Source organism: Anticarsia gemmatalis, chromosome 25, assembly GCF_050436995.1.
Source record: "Anticarsia gemmatalis isolate Benzon Research Colony breed Stoneville strain chromosome 25, ilAntGemm2 primary, whole genome shotgun sequence".
Taxonomy (NCBI): Eukaryota; Metazoa; Arthropoda; class Insecta; order Lepidoptera; family Erebidae; genus Anticarsia; species Anticarsia gemmatalis.
In genome coordinates this window covers 1,210,645-1,232,658 of record NC_134769.1, presented here as the reverse complement: position 1 = coordinate 1,232,658, position 22,014 = coordinate 1,210,645, and the positions used below count along the sequence as shown (strand labels likewise).

Sequence of the window (22,014 nt, the reverse complement as noted above, 5' to 3'; positions counted from 1 at the left end):
TTTTTAATGTCCTAAAGTATAAGCAAAGCAGTATAAACTAAATATTGGGGAACAAACTGAACTTTTTATCAACAGTAGGTCCTAAACTTGTTCTGTATCTTATATTAAACAGTAGTAATCCCGACTTGAATCCTAACCCCTCCCTCGTTTGGGAAGAGAACCTTGCCCAGCAATGGGACTGTAAAAAAAACCTCAACTCGGTAATCGAACCTAACACTACATCTACAATCACAAACACTCCCCCTCACAGAAACAGTACACCACGCAAATAAATATGAAAATATAATAACAAACACTAAACTGCACGTAAATTCAACGATTAAGTGTGTTGCGCGCACGCAGATAAATCACTTTAGCTTCCGTTCTGCAAATAAAATGTGTATCTATGTATTATTTAAAACGAACGGGTTCGTGCCCCGGTGCTCCATTGTTTTGTGGACTACTGAGATCAAGGAATAAAGGGATGTGGTAGAAAATAGGGAATTTCGTTAGTTGATAATAAATTTGATGCTAAATAATTTTTATTCTTGAGCTTTGTTCGTCCTTTGTTTAATCCTCGTTCGTCGGTTGGTGATTTAATTACAATCATAAGCAAATACTAACCTTCATATTCATAAACACACTATTACGATATTTTAGTTAAAAAACTACTAAAATATTTTTTCTCTTTTTCATTTCGCTAAGGAGTAAAAGAAAGAAAACTCTTTATAAGCCTTTCATAACTTCATACATTTTTATGAACAAGAGGGTAAGACTAGCTAAAGAAACAGCAAACCTAGTAGACTGAAAAAACATGGTTTTATTCACATTTTAACATTTATATCGTCATAATATTATAGTTTTATGTTTGGAATAATTTAAGAGTTTATTGACAATCTCAAATTCTGCTCACTTCCGTTACTTTTACATAGCTTCCAAAACACAAGTCAGGATCACTCTACTTACAAAATCCATTAAACTATATTTCTCAATTAATTATTATTTTCATTAAATTTTAAATACCCTTCAAAAAAAATTACTGTACCATAAGGTTTAAAGGTTACTCCTTTACTACGCAAGTACCACATCCAGCCCATCATCCCTGTATGTTGAAAGCGCTAGGCAGATCGTTTCTCATTGCGCTTGCTTTGTTCTACACTAATGTCTGCAGCCGTCCTCGCCTCAATTGTAATGTTTACTTGCATTTCTAGCTTACGAAATATACTGCTGCTTTATACTAAAACATAACAGGCTAAATATTTAGGCATTGTTTAAATAACAATAATTCTTTAATGATTAATATAAGGAAAATATAAGGTAGAGCTAAGGCTAGGTTATCACCGCACCAAAAAGTAATTAGCTCATAAATCATAGCAACCAAGTCGTCCTTCCAACTATGTTGTAGTCGGCTTCCAGTCTCACCGAAAGGAGCTGAATACCAGTATTTTTCATGGAGCGACTGCCTATCGTACCTCCACACCCCAGTTACCTGGGTTACAACACGATACTCTTCTGTAAAATTGGTTGTCAGACTTTCAAGCTCCTGACTACTGATAACGACTGCCAAATAACTATGAAAATGACAGCCGGAATCCTCAATATAACGTGTGCCTTACGAAACATGGTACTCGGTATGTAAAATATAATCAGCCCTCCTTATGTTGCATTGATCTTTACATTTCAAAATTTAAAAGTATAAAAAAAAAACATTTTAATTTCCGTGAATTATTTTTAAAACACGCATCAAATATTTATATACTGAGAGGAAATAAAGAAGTCTTCAACAAAGGATTCTTCTTTTACTAAACCCTTCAATAACATACAATTTAGCTTTCAAAAAGGTAGGTATTAAAGTGATTAGTACTAAATTACTTTACGTTTAAGGTTCGTGTGAATACACTGAATCATACCAAGACTTTTGTTTTGATACAGTCTTTAAAAACCTGTGCACAAAGAAAGGGATTGAAATCATAAACATTTTAAGAAGTGGTAAAGTAGTCGTTTTAGGAAGACGCCCCCACACTAAGAAATCTTTTGTCGCGGGGACTTTTACAAACATACAAACAACAGACACAAAGTACAACCAGACCCGATACAACTATTTGTGGATCGCACAAATAATTGCTACGTGTGGGAAATGGTAGTTTTCCCAAAGTCAATATTTATTTATTTTTACTGTATTATTGTATGTATAGATTAAATTTAAACTAATCTAGTTGACCGTTGGGACTGTTTGTGTGGATGTATGTTTGTTACTTTGTCACGCAAAAACTACTGGACGGATTATAATAAAGTTTGGTACACTGATCACTTATAACCTGGATTAACACATAGGATACTTTTTTATCCGGGATTCTTCTTCATTTAGACGAAGTCGCGGGTAGTACTAATGCTATAACTTCAACATACAAGCATAAAGAGTTAACACAGTGTCCGTGTGTTCACAAAAAGGTGATGCGCGCGCAAGGCTATGGGAAAATATTTGACAATACAATACAGAGAGCTACACATGAGATTATGTGTGGGGATATGTCGAAAGATATTAGAGATTTTAGTATTTCAACTGTTTTTTCGATAGCAGCGAGATTATTACTTTTTTTTGATATCTTTTTGTTTTCAGATACGGCAGTGCTGTTTAGTGCACATGAGATTACTTGTGTAAATATGTCGGGGGATATTTATGGCTAAGATTTTCGATTTATACCTCTTCTTTTATAAATATGGGCTTGGCCTCTCAGCCTACACCTATGAGAAAAAGGGGTGATTTTGTATTTAAAATAAATAACAACTTTGATTATTGTTTCAATTTTATATTTTACTTTAAAGAAGTTTCAAATGTTTAAAGGCTGAAATTATCTATCAATCTGTTTAACAAAAGTTCACTTAAGATGACTTCTGGGTGATAAGCAGGACAGGACTGCAGAAATAGAGGCATAAAAGGGAAAAAATATTCTACAATGAGATAAAGATAAGTCTCCAAAAAAAATCATGTAAATCCAGACAAAGTGTTTTTTTTTTTAATAATTCGTTGATAAAACAACGAGGTGAAATTATATTGAAATTGAATTTAATTAAAATTCAATGTACAAGTTCATTGTCAAACAGATTATAGATAACAATTACTAAAAACCTGTTGCTTTCAAATAAATTGTTATAAACAGGTTTTTTTTAGGTGAACAATTTATCTTAATAATATCTTATATATACTTTTCTAGGTAATTTAAAAAAGTAAGTTTATAATACATTTTATATACATATATTTAATCACGTAAGTAATCATAAATAATGTGATCAGAAGTATAGATGTGAATGAATCAAAGAAAGTTTAGCCTTCCTCTATGTGAAGAAGGCGTGATGTTATGTAAATAAATTAAATACATATCATTGGACAACTCTCACACTGAAATGACCATTTGATTCCAAACTAAGCGGAGCTTGTACTATGGTAACCAAATAACTGACAAACATACCTATATACTTCTAAATACAAACTTATATAGATACATGTATAAACAATTTATATACATACATGTATATTTGAATTTATAGTAAATTATACTTATTCTGCATCTACACTCATTAAATATTTAAATCTTGTCTACTAAAGCATAAAATCCTAATATCTTAAGACTTATCTTAAGACCGTGTGTATCATTATTTCCCACAAGTTATTCACACGTATCCGGCGATGGTAATCTCATGTACAAACTTATTTATTTGCTTATATTTTACCTAATGAATCAGGGAATGACGTCATCTTAATGGCTGACTTGGCAGTCATTTTTGTGTGAAGATTTATTATGAAGGAAATTTAAAAATTTGTTTTTAGAAATCAAGGTTTTGGGTTTGAGATTTTTTATAGTCAGAAAACTAAAAAAAGACTGTTTGTAACAGTAGTATCATACATAACACCAATTATTATTATATCTAAGTTTATCAACGCACTAAGTAATTTAGTGATATCAAATAAAGCCCAAATATTCATTTTAAAATTAGGATACAAACAGCGTGGTCGAGAAAAACGATATATCACATTTTCTTTTTTGAATTTAAAAATCATTTTCGAAATCAAAGATCTTTGTCGACTATGAGCACAGCTATAAAAACATAGAGATAACCTTTTCGTCTCATTATGGAAAGCACAGAAAACAAAACTGGTCTTATTCTGACAGAAAATCTTTGCCCAGCAGTGGGATATTATAATTTATACAAATTTCGTATGCTCTTCATGAAAATTACTTATCTACGCATATGTTTAGTCTAGTAAACTTCAATTTTATGGTATTTAAGTGATGTATATGCAAATGAAACAATGTGTGTTAGTTTATCAGTATTACTACGAGGAAACTAGGTAGAACTATTTCAAGGTTCACTGTTAATGACCTGAGTGGCAGTGGAGAAGGACATGCAGTATCTTCCCATATATATTGATCTATATAATTATCTATGTATTTAGGAGTATATAATTGTATGGTTATTAACTCTTGTTAGCTTGGAACCAGATGACCATTAAAATTTGTGAGTAGTCCAAAGATTGTTGTTTATGAAATTATATAATATATTAGAATACGGTAATTATCACGGACGATTATTTGACCTTGGAATACTTGACGTTTCGGCGCAGCTTACATTGGCCGTGGTCGTAGGCTTACTGAAGTAAATGCGTGCTCGCGTTAATTCCCGTATCCTCTTTATGATATTTATTTGTTTTATAAGTTTTTTAGAATCATTTTGTTGGTATGTGTTATCGCGAGAAAATGCGATTCTTATTTGATGTCTATGAAAGTTAAACCAAAATAATACTTTGTTCGATTACTATTGAGATTCCTTTATGAAACTTAACTAATGGCGTCATAGTTCCAGTAAATTAAGCCAATTTTAAAGTTTTGACATTATCGAGCCTTTGCCATTGAGGTTTTTCGTTTTAAGCATTTGGCATTTATAGGTACAGAAAAATTTACATTAAATATTTATTTTTAATAATCCTCCTTTTTTGATGTTGGAGGGCATTTTTTTCGGAAATGATTATGGATAAGTTCTCATAGTAATTCCTCTATCCAGTAGTAATCTACACCTTTAATTCACTTTTCCAGTCCATTAGATCCTCGTTGTGTGACAAAATCACACCCAATTACCTAAGGTGCTGAGTTTCCCACACTCGAATACATGATTATATTGTATTTGTGTATTTTTTGTATCCAGTGATACGTGTTTGATGATACGTTTGTTATTTTGGTTGTAGTTGATTTGGTTAGTGTGGGAAATGGATGGGTGAGCGGTGGCAACGAGAAAAAAATGTTTTGTTTTGACTTTTTTAGTAATCAGCGGTTATGTATAAATGAGAATGAGGGAAAATAATTTTGTAGGATTTGTAGTAAAAAAGTTGTCGTTCCCTGGCAGAGACCGGCTCCGGAAAAGGCGTGCTTTACATATGTATGTACGTATGATAACCAGCGTATTGTGCCCTAAAAGTAATATAGTAGTTCTTTGCGGTAGTGCAGAAGATTGCAGATGTGCATAAGTTCACCATGTCCCAGCTTCGATTTCCGGGTCTGGCAATTTTCGATTTTTCAATTTCTGAATGTTTTACGTAGAGTTTTATATCGTGGAATGAAAACTATAAAAGGTTTAGCGAGTGTATTTCAAACACAACTGCTTAGTTCTTTAGGTATAACGGGCGGAAAGCCTTCAAAACTAACGATCACACATGCCCACGAAACATAATTCTAAAAATAAAATGACTCATAAAAATACGTTGTAATACAAAATGGCCGCCAATATGGCGTCACTGGTTGTTAACAAAAAACAGTGACATTGAACACACACGAAATAATTGTTCACTATTCTAGTGTTAGACAAAGGCATATTTAATTATTTGTAGGGTGGATATGAGTTAAGATATTAGCAGTATACTTACTGCTTGTAGCTTAGTTAATAATAGCAGCGCGGATCTATCTCTGTGGTTAAGTTAAACTTGCCGAGGTAGTTATGTGGATGGGTGACCATATTATACATTCCGAGTTCCTCCATGTTTTGAAAGGCACCTTAAATTGTGAATCCCGGCTGTAATTTTCAAAAACATCTTTGACGGTCGTTACCAGTAGTCAGAAGCTTGAAAGTCTGACAACCAGTCATACGGAGGGGTATCGTGTTATAATTCAGGTTACTTTGTTGTGAAGCTCCAATAGGCAGTTGCTCCATGCGATAGTATCTGCTTGCTATCATACGATAGTATAGTTTTTTAAAGTATTATTTTACACCACTATTTTCATAACAACTTTTTTTATACTTTTGTCCCAAATTCTCCTTCATACATAGTCACTATACACCAGTGAGTAGGAACACTCCTATCAAAGAACATGTCCGGACAAGTATTCACGACCGCCAAGGACTTTGACGATGTTATCAACCATACCAAAATCATTTTTGGATCTCTTTGTCTGAACAAAAGAGGTTATGATTTTTTATTTTGAGGTTATTTTGAAAAAGTTTTATTAAATCAGTTATAAGTGAACCCTTTGTTGTGGAATAAATATCATTTTGAACATAAGTTTAATGTCAAATTTCTACAGATGTTTTGACTTAAAAGAAAAAATCCTACTTATATTATAAATGCGAAATGACTGCCTCTATGGTTATGCCACTGTCATGCGAAAGGTCTCGGGTTCAAATTCAGGGCCGGCAAAAAGATTTTCCTAAAATTTACTGTTCAGAATTTATCAGAGATTTCCCGTAAAATAATAAACTATCTAGCAAATAAACTTCTACGCAGCCTTTAATGCAGGCAGAAGCATCTACCAAGTTACTTAATAGTTATCCTTGGGTTAATTTCATTACCTAGATTACCTAAATCTGAAGCAATACAAGCGCTCTTTTTATAAAAAGTCATACAAAAATAACAATATTATTATAATTCCGTAACTCTGTACAATTACCAGTAGAGCGTGGCTACAGTTTTGTACTAAAAATTACTTATTTTGTAAACAATAGTAATTTTCCGGTAGATTTGACAGCACCCCTGCGCAAGCGGTGCTCAAAAATTATCGGCAATTTGAACTACCCTTTGTTTATTTTTTAAGGGTTGATTTCACGAGTCAAGGATAAGTGTCTGATAGACTATCCAAGAGATAAAGTAACAGTAAATTATACTAAATATCTAATCGGGTACGGAGGTATTAGGGAGGTTACAATAGCTTATTAGTTACCCGACGTTTTACCCGACTTACAAGAACTGTATAGCAATTTAGTATTATAAGTACAAATCATGATAGTTTTAATAGCAAATGTATAGAAATAACTGTCAAAATTCCACCTGATAAAGGCATAGTTGAAGTTTTTTCAGTAAAATCCCTCTAAGATTAGGTATAATTTCGAAAGTTTCTGATAGAGTAAGATCCCAGAGCTGCCAGACCTACGTCATTTTAGCAAAGCTGAAACTTTGAGGATTGTTAGTATAAAGGGTCTGTTAAGAGGTATGCACATCCACTACCTTGAAAGCGGGGCCGTTTCTGAGGTAGCGCGGAGTGAAGGTGCGTAAAAAACGACCCAACCTACGTTATAGTAGCAAAGTTGGTTTTCAGATATGTTATTAATGATATTATGTAGAATTAAAATTGACTATTGCCAGACCGTTTCCCGGGGCCATTACTTCTGCCAGACGCCTTAAATGTTATTAAAAAATGATGTCAACTACGTCATAGTAGCAAGCCTAAATTTTATATAATGTTATTAAAGGTACAATTTTAAGACCCCCTGTATGCGGACAGACCATTCCGCAGGGCCCTGTGTCCCCTAGACGCCATTAAACTTTCCCTATGAGTGCGAGAGTAAGAGCATTATTCATACGCATAAATGAAAAACAATTGAATTAAAAAAATAAAAATTGGAAAATTATTGAATACTAACTGACCCGCGCATCTTTGCTTGCGGCACTTAAGAGAGATAGGTCAAAATGTTACATAAACGGGTTATGTAACATTTTTCACTGGTACTCTGCTCCTATTGGTCGTAGCGTGATGATATATAGCTTATAGCTTTTCTCAATAAATAGGCTATCCAACAGTAAAATATTTTTTTATTCGCACCAGTAGTTCCTGAGATTAGCGCGTTCACACAAACAAACAAACTTCTCAGCTTTATAAAATTAGTATAGATTAAAAGTACTTGGAATGTTTAGGAAGATAAGTAACATTATTTTGGGAATTATTTTAAAAATAGATACGGTTTACACTATTCACAAAAATTATGAAAATAAAATTGTAGTCATTCATCATCATCATCATTATCTGAGCTCTTACTTCCCTCATCAAATTGAATATTTAAATCATCTCCACCATCGTCTTCATTGTTACTTGAATTCTCTGTAAAAAAAATGTAGGTAATGATGTAGAAAACAGTTTCAAGTAGGTATATTGAAATAATTTATAGTTAAAATAAAATACCTAATTCGTTTTCAAGTGATTCGCTTACGAAACTTGGCAATCGGTCACCATCAAACCACTTAAAATGATAATGGTTATCCTTTAGAACCCACCCTTTATTTGCTGGGCTTAAAATGCTAGGACGCTTTACCTATATGAGCATTACTCCAGACACCCGCAATATAATTTGCTCGTCGAAATTGTTGAAGCAATTCAGATTTACAAGGAGGTAAATTACTTGCGTCGAATTTTTTAACATTTTGCCGGTGGAATTTCTCATTCACATCGCCGACTGTCTACGTGTTAATGAAAAGTTGTAGCCGTGCAGCATCTACATCAATTAATCCGGGAACATTATATAACTCGCAGATAAATTTTTGAATTACATCAAATATATTTTGTTCCTTCGCTTTATCAATAGATAATTCAACTTCTCCGAATTGAACAAAAACTTCTTGATATTCTGGCGATTTCTTTAAAATTTTAAATGGTCTGAGCTGAATTGATGTAGATGCTGCACGGCTACAACTTTTCATTAACACGTATACAGTCGGCGATGCGAATGAGAAATTCCACCGGCAAAATGTTAAAAAATTCGACGCAAGTAATTTACCTCCTTGTAAATCTGAATTGCTTCAACAATTTCGACGAGCAAATTATATTGCGGGTGTCTGGAGTAATGCTCATATAGGTAAAGCGTCCTAGCATTTTAAGCTCAGCAAATAAAGGGTGGGTTCTAAAGGATAACCATTATCATTTTAAGTGGTTTGATGGTGACCAATTGCAAAGTTTCGTAAGCGAATCACTTGAAAACGAATTAGGTATTTTATTTTAACTATAAATTATTTCAATATACCTACTTGTAACTGTTTTCAACATCATTACCTACATTTTTTTTACAGAGAATTCAAGTAACAATGAAGACGATGGTGGAGATGATTTAAATATTCAATTTGATGAGGGAAGTAAGAGCTCAGATAATGATGATGATGATGAATGACTACAATTTTCTTTTCATAATTTTTGTGAATAGTGTAAACCATATCTATTTTTAAAATAATTCCCAAAATAATGTTACTTATCTTCCTAAACATTCCAAGTACTTTTAATCTATACTAATTTTATAAAGCTGAGAAGTTTGTTTGTTTGTGTGAACGCGCTAATCTCAGGAACTACTGGTGCGAATAAAAAAATATTTTACTGTTGGATAGCCTATTTATTGAGAAAAGCTATAAGCTATATATCATCACGCTACGACCAATAGGAGCAGAGTACCAGTGAAAAATGTTACATAACCCGTTTATGTAACATTTTGACCTATCTCTCTTAAGTGACGCAAGCAAAGATGCGCGGGTCAGTTAGTATTCGATAATTTTTCAATTTTTATTTTTTTAATTCAATTGTTTTTCATTTATGCGTATGAATAATGCTCTTACTCTCGCACTCATAGGGAAAGTTTAATGGCGTCTAGGGGACGAAGGGCCCTGCGGAATGGTCTGTCCGCATACAGGGGGTCTTAAAATTGTACCTTTAATAACATATATAAAATTTAGGCTTGCTACTATGACGTAGTTGACCTCATTTTTTAATAACATCTAAGGCGTCTGGCAGAAGTAATGGCCCCGGGAAACGGTCTGGCAATAGTCAATTTTAATTCTACATAATATCATTAATAACATATCTGAAAACCAACTTTGCTACTATAACGTAGGTTGGGTCGTTTTTTACGCACCTTCACTCCGCGCTACCTCAGAAACGGCCCCGCTTTCAAGGTAGTGGATGTGCATACCTCTTAACAGACCCTTTATACTAACAATCCTCAAAGTCTCAGCTTTGCTAAAATGACGTAGGTCTGGCAGCTCTGGGATCTTGGTCCATGAGGATGTATCTATATGTATGTATTTTACTCTTTCACGCAAAAACTACAAAACAGGTTTTGATGTTTTTTACAGCCTGAATTAACACATAAGATACTTTCCCCTTAAATCTAATGACAAACAAAATAACCAAAAGAATCTTATTTTATAAGTACGTATTTTCAACCCCATTCTCAAAAACAAATAGTCCAAATTCCGCCCTACTTATCAAACTCATAGTTAATTCATAATTTCCCTACAAATTATATAAAATTATCACATTAACCCTCAAATGCCGATGGTCAAGTCACCCCTGCTTGCATCGCGTGAGTGCAAACGCGCTGTAATGCAGTTCGATTCCCGTGTCGGTATGTAAATTGTGCTATTAAAACGTTTCCGGGATTTGTTTGATATCGTGCATTTATAAATAAATTGAGTGCTTTATTGAAATATTAAAATTTTTGGCATGGGGGTTGAATGACGTCATGGGAAACTAAATTGTCTATGTTTTCAAAAATGTGGTTGGCGCCGCGCGTTGTATTATTGTAGTAGTTTAAGCTACTAGTAATGGAAACTTGGATAGCTTTGTCTGCCTCAAAATGAGTTTTGTATGTCTGTGTGTTATGCTGTTTTGGCTAAACAGCAAAACCAATTATTATTTCGATGTAATTTGACATGACGATAGATTACTTTTTAGGATATTTACTTATAAAATATGAGGACCCAAAAAGGCGTGATTTTATGTATATAACGCGAAAAACATCAAATTACGGCTAAAAAATCTGAAAAAAAATCACAAGTCTTTGCTAGACCCATTTTGAAAAATTCTCGCCACAAAAAGGTATGATGTAAAAGCATTTCCTTTCGCTATCATCTATGACATAAGTTACGTTTGTAAGGCCAGTTCACACGATCTAGACATTGAGCCGTGGGAACGAACGTGTGAACTAGCGCTTACATTGTCACATTTGTAGGTTACTGTCGTTTTAAAATACCATTATGTAAGATTTTTATGTAAGAAAGTTTATGAGAGCTTTGAAGAACTTGACCTTTTTTGAGGTCGTATTTAAGGGCTTATTACCCTACACGGTATTCAGACAGTCTTACTCAGACTTAGCATAGTGTAATAGGAGTTAGTTGGTCTAATTAAACCGAATGAATGGGTTCGGCCGTGTTTACATTTAGTTAACTAAAGATTTGGGTAAGAAATTGATCTTTGCCTAATAATCATAAGCTATTGGTATAGTGAGTGCCTATTGCAATACATAATATCATGTCTGTTATAACCGAAGGTATATATGTATAAAGGTGTTATACACTCACGTTTCGCTATTTAGTGCTTGTTCACGTTGTAACTCGCGGGCGCGGTGGCGGTCGCGAGCGCGGGGACGTGGCGATTTGTGTTCACGTTGGCCGCCAGGCGGGCGTTTGGCTCAAACTGGCTCAAACTGGTTGATCTTACTTGACATCGCGAGTGGATCGCGCCCGCCACCGCTAGTTCGACGTGAACACACACGAACATCTTCACTTGTTTGATATTGGCGCGAGCGCGCCACGCGGGCCGCGCGCGACGCCGCTAGCTCGCCCGCGACTTTGACCGCGCGAACGGTTTGTACGTGAACACTTCGGTACATCGCCATATGTTTGATATTTCGCGACCGCGCCCGCCACCGCGCCCGCGAGTCAACGTGAATGAGCACTTACGATGTCAGTTCCATGTAACAGGGGGCGAATCTATTGCTGTTACCATTGAAAAATATTTTAATATTCAGAAGAAAAGACAGGTAATTGAGTTGTGGAGGTCTGATAGGCAGTCACTCTATGCAAAGTACTGGTATTTAGCTGCATTTGTTAGAACTGGAAACCAACCCCAACATAGTTGGAAGAGAGGCTAGGCTGAGGTGAATAAAGTATATATTAGAAAAATATCAACAGTATTTTGCGACCCGAGAATCAAACTAGAGACCTCTTAATCATTAGTCAAATGTACTACGATTTTATATATTGAAAAATCTAGTTATATTTTGACTGACAACTGGGAGTCAAACCTGCAACTTCCTAATCCCTAGCCACAAGCTTAACCTAGGTATACAAGGTTAAATCATGAAAATATGTTAGTTTAAAGTTATCTCAAGTTAAACTATTCACAATGCGTATTTGTTTGATGGGCAACAACCTTCGCGGGTATTTCTAATTAACTTTGACTATTGTTTGTGTGTAAACACTAACTATATACCTATAAGTAAATATGTTGATTATGTTGTTATGTCTACAACTAAGACTTGTAGTCTCTGCGTTTTAGGTTTATTAAGTTACTGACTAAAATATATTAATAAGTTGAACATTTATACTAACTTCCCGTTTGCGGCTTTGAATGCATTGAATTTCAACTCTTTCGAAGGGATTTTTTCAAAAGTCCTCTGTTAGTGCTCCTCTCTACACTTACTAATCCTTTTACCGAATTTCAACGCTCAGTATTTTCGACTGTGTGTCAACTCTGCACTGGATACAGTATTAGATAGTTACATTTTTGATAAATCTATCGATATTCCACTTTGTTGAACTGTCGAATACTTATTCGGATGTGGAGAAACCATAACACAAAGATAAAAATGTTATTATTAACCCAATTTTAGGAATATATGGTTTTGTATTTTTGGTCTCTACCTTCCCCTTCACCCCTAACCACTGTGTATTTGTGTATATTTATATAAGAATAATAACGTCTCAATAATAAAACTGTAGTAATTATGTGGTAAGTAAACAACGTTAAAAGTACGTTATTCGATAAGAAACGGCCACTGTTGACTGTATACTGAGGGGGAGGCACAATTATGCGCTCGTTTTAACCGACGGATAAATTAACGGGCTACTTGTTATCAACAACATCGAATGTTGAGTAACACGTGTAAGAAATCTTAAAAAAATAACGCATATTTCTCGAAACACAGTTTTTTTTTAAGAAATAGGACTTTGGTAAAATTTATTCAATTTTGTAATTTCGTATACATTAAAGCTCTGGATGGGAATCGAACCTAACAATGAAATTCACTCATAGACTGTTGTGCTTACTGGTCGGTAAACGATACTTAACGCGGGCATTCTTTAGATGGTGACCGCATAGTGATATTTGGAGCGTCTCCAACATTCGGTGATACGTAAAAAGTCGGTCTTCGTAATTGTAAATTAAGTTAATGGTCGTTAAACCATCTTAAAGACCTCAGAGCGGTACATATTAGTTAAATGAATCGAAACTAACCCTTTTATTCATAAAAATATTAAATTATGAAAGGCTTATAAAGTTTTTTGTTTCTTTCACTCTTTGAAATGAAAAAGAGAAACATATTATAGTAGTGTTTAAACTAAAATAAGTTTATAGTGTGCTTATGAATAAGAGTGTAAGACTTCATAACCAATAGGTACTATCTTAACTTTTAAACCCTCGCGTTGCATGTTTAATGTATAATAGAATACGGGAATTAACGCGAACACGCATTTAACCTTAAAATGCCGCAGACGCAGCCTACGACCACGGCGAGTGCAACCTGCGCCGAAACGTTAGGCATTTTAAGGTAAAATGCGTGTTCGCGTTAATTTCCGTGTTCTATTATACATCAATACTATCTTGGCCTACGACACGTATCGTGACGTCACTAATAAAAGTTCAAAAGTCATGTCCCCTAAGTAAACTAGGGTTGTGCTATTATAATTGTAAATGTCAGTGTAACAGGTGCTCGATGTTTGTGGGAAACGTTCGTTGATTTGCATACCGATGGACAATGTATGTTGAGGTGAATTGTTTCACTTTTGTTAAGTATTTGTGCAATGACGTAATTTTGATGGTATTGAGTGTTTGGTTATAGTTATCGGGATAGTTCTTTAGAGCAATTTTTGTATAAGAGATCGTTATTTGCTACTTTTAGTTGATTTGGAAAATATTTTTTTGGACTTAAAATGTACCTACTCGTGCTTATAATAAAGTCGATTTTTATGTTAATGTCATGAATTTATATATGTAGTTCGATAGTTAAGATTCAAATGATAATGGTGAAGCATCGCGTTAAAACGCCACATGACGTCACATCATGGCACATTTTGCAGTTTTCAAATTTACTTATATATCTGATTGAAGAAAATCGTTTCTTGGTACCTCTAGAAACTGCCCTATTTCTTACTTTTCTTCACCTAAATTATACATAATATAATGTTATATTATTCAACCTAAAAAAATACAATAATAAAAAATCCTATATTTTTCAAAATTATACTATAAAATTAAACTATAAATTTTTTTTGGTTGAATAATTTGTTTTATTCAAGCAAAAAAAATACAATAATGAAACATCCTATATTCTCCTGAAAATAACTTCATTTTCCTACATTTCCAGTAAGAATTCTTCAATAAATCACACGAAGCAGCATGTATTGGCGCGCACGCGTCAGGTTGCGCGCGCAGGTGGTGTAACGACCAGGGTAGTCACCCTCGCTTAGATAAAGTTAACGGACGTTTTGTTGTAAGGTGGAATTTAAAATAATGCCCTTTTGGGGTAAGATTTTGAGGGGATTAGGATGGCCGTTAGAAGAAATAACGATTAATAATTGACAGTAGTCATTTCAAAATTGATGATTATTATTCTGAGATTAGATTTAACTAGATTAGTAATAGTAGAACAGTCTAAGCAAGTGCCTCACGCGAAAAGTGGAGGCTTCGAACTCAAAACAACCATACCAATGACTTTTCGAAATTATGTGTGTGTATTAGAATTAATTATTGTTTGTTCTAACGGTGAAGGAAAAATATCTCAAATAAACCTAGCACATCTAAAAGTTCTTTAAAACAATTCTTAAGTGGATGTAAATCCCTAATCCGTTCTCGACCAAAGTGGAGTCCTAAAAGCCCTCTTTCGTTCAGGAAGAAGATTCTTTAAAACAGTACTTGAAAATCATGATGCTAAAGTCCCACCCACAAAATATTATACCAGTATTGTAGACTCCAGACCCAAGAAGTCCTTTAAACGCACTCCACTAGCGAGGTGGACTGAAGACCTAAACTCTCTCCCTTTCTGGGAATAAATCCTTTCCCAGTAGTGGGAAAGTATCCGCCATGCTAATCTAAATCACTTAGAGAAAAATACAGGATGTTATTTTATGTATTATATATCAGCTTAGCATTTCTTCCAAGCTATGTTGGAGTCGGCTTCCAGGCTCACCGGGTGCAGCTGAATACCAGTGTTTTACGTGGAGCGAATGCCTATCTGACCTCCACAACCCAGTTACCTGGGATAACACGATACCCTTCGGTAAGACTGGTTGTCAGACTTTCAAGCTTCTGACTACTGTTAACGACTGTCAAAGATCTTCGAAAGGGACAGCCGGGACCCACAATTTAACGTGCCTTCCGAAACACGGAGGAACTCGATATGTATAAGATGGTCACCCATCCACAAATCAACCTCGGCAAGCATGGCTTAACCTCAGAGATCGATCGAGGATGTTATTTTATGTACTTTACACTAAACACAAATATATACATGGTGCTATCAGAATCGTAAACCATCAATTTCCTGAGGAGATTATACGTGTTTTTTTCATCTCAAAGCAATTATTCAATCACTGACAATAGTTTTTGCTCCATTGTGTTATAATCAGGCAATTAATCGGGGTTAATGAACTTGAATATCTTAATGCCTGTTTTTTATGGATAATAATTATTTGATTGAGGAGGAAGAATTTTAGGAATTTTGTTAATTAATACGATAGTAGATACAATCGGCTGTAAATCATGATGTCGCAGGTTTGATTCCCGGATTTATGTTTAAGCATTATATCAGAATTTTATTATAAGTACATAAATCCGGACATAAAAGTACGACTGTTATTATCGAAAGTGTAGGCAGAGGTGTATAAAATATACCCACGTTTAGCCATTAAAAATATTAGTCACATTTAATAGTAGGCGAGTTTATTACCACATACTAGACACTTAATTAAATTCCAGGCTTCTATTAAGATTTTTTTTCAAACATGAATTTCAGAAAGCACTTTATCCGAACCGGGTATCGAGCCCTAGACCTTGCGATCAGCAGTCGTACGCTATACCGCGCAGACAACAAAAGTATCCTATGCATCATTCCTAAATTCCAAAATTTTATTTAACTTCACATAAAAATGGTCACCCATCTGAATCTAACTATCTAGGAAGAGCTGTTTGACCTCTCAAAGACACTATAAAAGTCCAGTAAGTGAAATCATACATAATACTAAAATACGTTTAACCTTTTAAACCCTTACGATGAAAATACAACAACCCTAGGTTAATAATTGTACTACATCGCTAGACTGCTAGGGGTGGCACTTGTGTGTTATATTTTATTTGTGCTATTATTTGTAATTTACGAGTTTGTAGGTTTCAAATAAAAATAATTATTTATAGAAATATAATAGTTTGTTCATTTGAAATCTTCATTACTTTATGAGGGTCTAATGATATAAATTAATTAATTAAAATTAGCATTATTTTAATTCAGCTGGACAAGAGTTTCCTTCCAAACGAGGGAAGGATTAGACTTTAAGTTCACCACGCTAGTCGAGTTTAGGTTGGGTTTATTAGTTTAATTTTATTTAAGCCATATATATATTTGAAAATTAATAACCTGTCGAATAATAATATAATTAAAATTTACTTAAATAAAATAATTAATATTATTTTAAAAACTCTGTAAATAGCAAAAAGGTAACTAATAACACACTAACATACTTTTTAATAAAATCATTAACTTCAAATAAGCTCTAAGTTTTTTTTTTAATTTTAATTGCCCTGCGTATTCTATAATAAAAACAAAGGGTAATGCTATGTAGTAAATAATATTTCATAGCCTACACTAGAGACGTTACAGCCCTAATTAAAAACCCTTGCGTGTCAGCCCTGGGTGTAAGCAGGTGGGTAGCCACGTGCGCCTCGTGATTTTTTGTACAGGTAAATGTCATCGCTGGTCAACAGGTTCGATGCTCGGGCGACGTTATTGTTGGCGGGAAAGTTAGGATTTCTAGTTTATATTCTACAGTTAATTTTTCAATAATTTGGTAAGGCTTTAAGATAAATAAATAAGGGTCTACTGTTCTCAGTGATATTAAACGAAATAAAAATTATATACCAAAATTGAGAGGCACAAAGTATTTGACATTTTATACTGAACTTTTTTGGGTAAAGATCGAGTAAATTGCGGAATTCGCATAATTTAAAACATGAGCGTTATCTAATCGGAAAATAGAAACGTACTATGTCTACTCGGGAACTGAACCCTGTCTTTTTAATTTCTTATGAAAGGCACTTTTTATACTAAAAAACATAGGTATAATACAATCAGAGTCAAAGACAACAGCTAGATAAAAGCCAATTTCTAACGAAAACAACGACAGTTTTTCACTAAAAACACATACAAAAATAACAAAAAAACATTATGTACCGTCTGTCAAATAATAAATATTCAAAATATCGTTATTTTTAACATTACAAACACATGTTCTAACAGAAATTGTTTTTTTACACAATCCGGCGCGTGGATACACCAATTATAAGGGGTGAACTCATTTCCGATGACAATGATATCAAAGTGAACATCCTGTATAATTATGTAACAGGTTTTTAGTTCAATAGATAGTTTAAATTGGAGGTTAATAATAGAAATTTTAGGTTTGTAATTTCTTAATTTTTTGATAATGACTTGTGTAGATTTTTTTTTAGTTTTAGGGCACAAATAATAATATGATGATCAATAAAAGTGAACAAAATAAAGTTATTTAGAGAAGTGTTTTAAAACCAGTTTTTTTTTATTTTTAGGTAAAATTATTAACCCTCTATTTGAAAATACATATTTAGTTGCAATGTTCTAAACAGAATAATTGACTTATATTTACAAACGCAAGCCAACATCATGATTAACACAAAATACCTCAAGCGAGAATCAAACCTGTTACATTAAGACAGAAATGTGACAAAATTGCACTGCTATATATGTATGTATTTAAGTAAGATATTATTGATCTCTGAAAATAACAAGAAACACTTTTTAACTATCAGTTGGTAATCTAAACTTTACCTACCACAAACGGGAATCAAACTGACTAACGACAACGAACTCTTATAAAAAACCGCTCAGGTGTCTGGCCCTACAAATCGTAGCGCCCTTTACAACACGAGGCAATGCCCTTACGCAACAATGTTGCATAGAAGGGTCCACGTTTATGAATGAAAAGTAGTAATTAGTGCTTATTCAAAGCACTGTCAGTCTATACTATAGATTTACTACTTATCTTATATATGTATATGCTACGGCTAAAGGTAGGTGTGAACATAAACTTAAGATTAGCCGGCTAAACTTAGGTTTATATTCGAGAAGCAGCTAAAGTTCGATATCATGTTAGCTTACGTCGTGATATTCCATCATTAGCCGGCTAATGTTCACATTAACCGAAACGAAACGGATAAAAATGTACTTGATGGACGCGCCGGGCCGGCGGAGGGCTTGAAGGGGCGGTGGGGAGACAACGCGCGAGAAGGAGTTTTGGGCAAAGCGACATGGGTAGGTTAGGTTAGAAGGCTAAGGTGGGAGCGAGCGAAGCGAAGCTCCCACCTTAGCCTTCGTGGGAATTTTTTTTTAACCACCCAGAAGGAGGAGCCCCGCGAAGCGGGGCTCCGGCGGCGACATCTCGACATCATCAAGTGAATATAGGTAAAAGTTCGAAATACAAGAGTTGTTCGGACTTTTACTATAACGAGTTGGTAAATCTTAGGTTATACCGGAAAATCTTAGGATTTACCACCGTTCGGGCTTTTTTAAGTAATTAATTTTCCTTTTTCATTTCCTTCTACATTTATAGCCAAGGGCCTGCAGTTACACTTAAGTTTAGCCGGCTAAAGATAGAAGAAACTAACATTAAGACCTCCTCGAAGATAAACCTAAGTTTAGCCGGCTAATCTTTAGTTTATGTTCACACCTACCTTTAGCTACATAAATATTTCACCTGGAAATCGAATCCTCAACCAATACATAAATAGTAGCGACGCGACCAGCTTAACCACTGTGCTGTCTTCATCAAAACATGCAAAAATAATGTTTTAACAATTTTTTCACACGAAATAACGACAAGCGTACATTTTACGTCAATAATAAAGAAACTAGGAAACATCAAATAACTTCCTAGCTTGCGAGCCGAAACCTAACTAAATTGTTAAACAAAAATCAACCTTATTACAAACACATAAGGTCTATCAAATGTAATTCTAACAGCACTATATACAAAGTTATATACTGCAGCTGTTTAGTTCCAAATACAAATGATTTTCGACTTTATACTTTTGAAATAAGAGTGTTTACTACATTTTTGTGACTGCATTTCTAAATTTGTATTTCACCAGCTGATAGGAAACCAATTAGATTTTTTTTTTCAAGTAATTCTTAGGGGTGTGTTTTTATGAATGTAACGGAAGACTAGGGGTGTCACCTGTCGTCGCTTAGGGTTAAATGAACTCGGTTAAGGTAGTGATAAGTACTTTCAACCGGTCAAGCGGGAATCGTGACTTGGAGGTGTAAAAAATGTCTAGTGGTAGCAGCTGTTAGGGTAAAGGTTCGATTCCCAGGCTGTGTAACCTATTCGTGTTAGACAATATTATTATACAGCATTTAAGTTAAAAACGTAACTGATGTATTTTTTTATAAAAAAAATCATATAGAGAACTTTCTTTCAAAGGTTCAATTAAGAATATAAGTAAAATTGTAGGTACTAGATAAATGAATTTCAAAATAAATTGTATTTTTTCAGACAAAAATAACTTAGACAGGATTTAAAGGAAAATCTTTGTCTATGAATGGGACAGTAAAAGTTAAGTAAAAGAACAGCAAAAAAAACATCAACAAAAATAAAAATTTCAAGAAAAAAATCCACACAATACTATCACGACATCCTAAAAATAATATAAGCAGACGACAGCACAATGTCAATATTCTACCCAGTAACTGTAGTTAGAATAAATTACAGTGTTTGTTAACAACAGTTACCTATCTCTGATCCAGGCTGGAATTTCACAGAATATAGTTTAAGGCCTAGACTTTTTAGTTGTACTAGATTTGTCCCGACTTTGTTTACATTGAGGACAAGGTTCGTTGAAATTGATTGAGTAGTTTTTACGTTATGAAGGAAAATAAATTTTCTTGGGATGTAAAGTAGGCTGCGGAGGTCTTAAGATCTTAGTTAAATGCGAGACTGTAAATACGTAGGGAGTGATTTTTTATGAAGTGAGTCTTTCAATTTGAAACGTCTTAGACCTCAATCATGTTAGGGCAATGAATTCAGCAGGCTTACTCCCGACAGTATCGAGTCAAAAATCTATTTCGATTGGTTCCAACAAATGCCAAATCGTAGTTTTTAATTGTTTTACACAATTTAAAATTATAGCTTTAATGTGTAATACATAAAGTTGTAAATCCTTTGTTTTATTGCGGCTGTCAAGTTTCCTACAGTATTGAGTTATTTCTCTATACGACGATGCAATAGCTAATCCAAGGGGATAAAGTAGGGTATGAAAGTTTGTATTTAAAATCTGCCCTAAGTCCCAAAACACGCGGACGAAGTAGCGGGCAAAAGTTAGTTTTATATACAAATGGTTCAGCAGTTAGTTTTAATTTGAACTATGAATACATAAATGACAATATTTAGTTAATTTACCTTTTTCAAAACCTTTATCTATAAACAACGAACAAGATAACCACAGCACTTTCAAGCTCAAACCCACTGATGCTTAACAGTTATAATAAAAGAAAGTCTAGGCTGTGTTAGTATAAGACATTATCTAGGCTAACTGATCCAGTCTAGCCTGAGGGTTATGTCTTCTTTACGACCGCTATTGTACAGGTTTGATGCTTGGACGATGTTCAATCTTGTTTTAGATATTTTGATCTTGATATCACACTGTTTTAGCCATGACAAAAGCCTTTCGGGCCGACTAACCATATTCAGTATAAGATTGAGATGTGTAAATTGTAAAGTGAGTAATTATTTTTACTTTTTATGATATCGTAGAATCGATTTCAATATGGAATTGTTATAAGTGTTACCTTCGTGTTTGTAGATAATTCGCAAGTTTAAAATAATATGAGATTCCCTATATGAAAAGTTGAACTTATTTGTTCAAATTAACGTTCATACTTTTAAGCTTAAAGTTCCCAAATTTGAACCTTAATAGAATTTCAAATAATAAACATTACGCCACTGAAGAAAAAGAAACTGAAAACTTTGAAAAAGTTATTTAACATCAAAATAATAAAACAAAACTCATAAACAAGTAAACTACAAACCGGAAATCGAACCCCAATACTGGTGAATAGAATCAATCTGGCTTAATAAGAAACTGCAGGTGTGACCACAGACTTCCGTAACCTTCGGAGTACAGCCTTAACACAGCCTTACAGTAAACAAACTAGATTATTTTAGTTTTTTTGAATAGGCTTTACCGCTTTGGTGGTCTTAGTTTAAGTCCAAAATTACATTTCACGTATTCAATAAAAACAATAATTCGAACGACCAAACATCCTTTTTAAAGTCGGTTAAGATAAAGTTATCTTTATCTTTGCTTTCAGAACTGAGTACCTAAAAGACTCATGTTTGAGATTCAGTTGGACAGATATAGCATGTTAATATATTCTTTTCATTATTACCTAGGGCTGCTAAACGTAAATACTCGGCTCTTTAGAAATTTAACC

The 22,014-nt window shown here is 34.0% G+C and overlaps 1 protein-coding gene across 3 annotated transcripts in view; it reads right to left on the bottom strand.

The window, feature by feature from the left end:
- sv (paired box protein shaven) overlaps nt 1–22,014 on the bottom strand; it is a 109,352-nt gene that overhangs the window by 71,039 nt on the left and 16,299 nt on the right. The gene's annotated exons all lie outside the window — the stretch shown is intronic.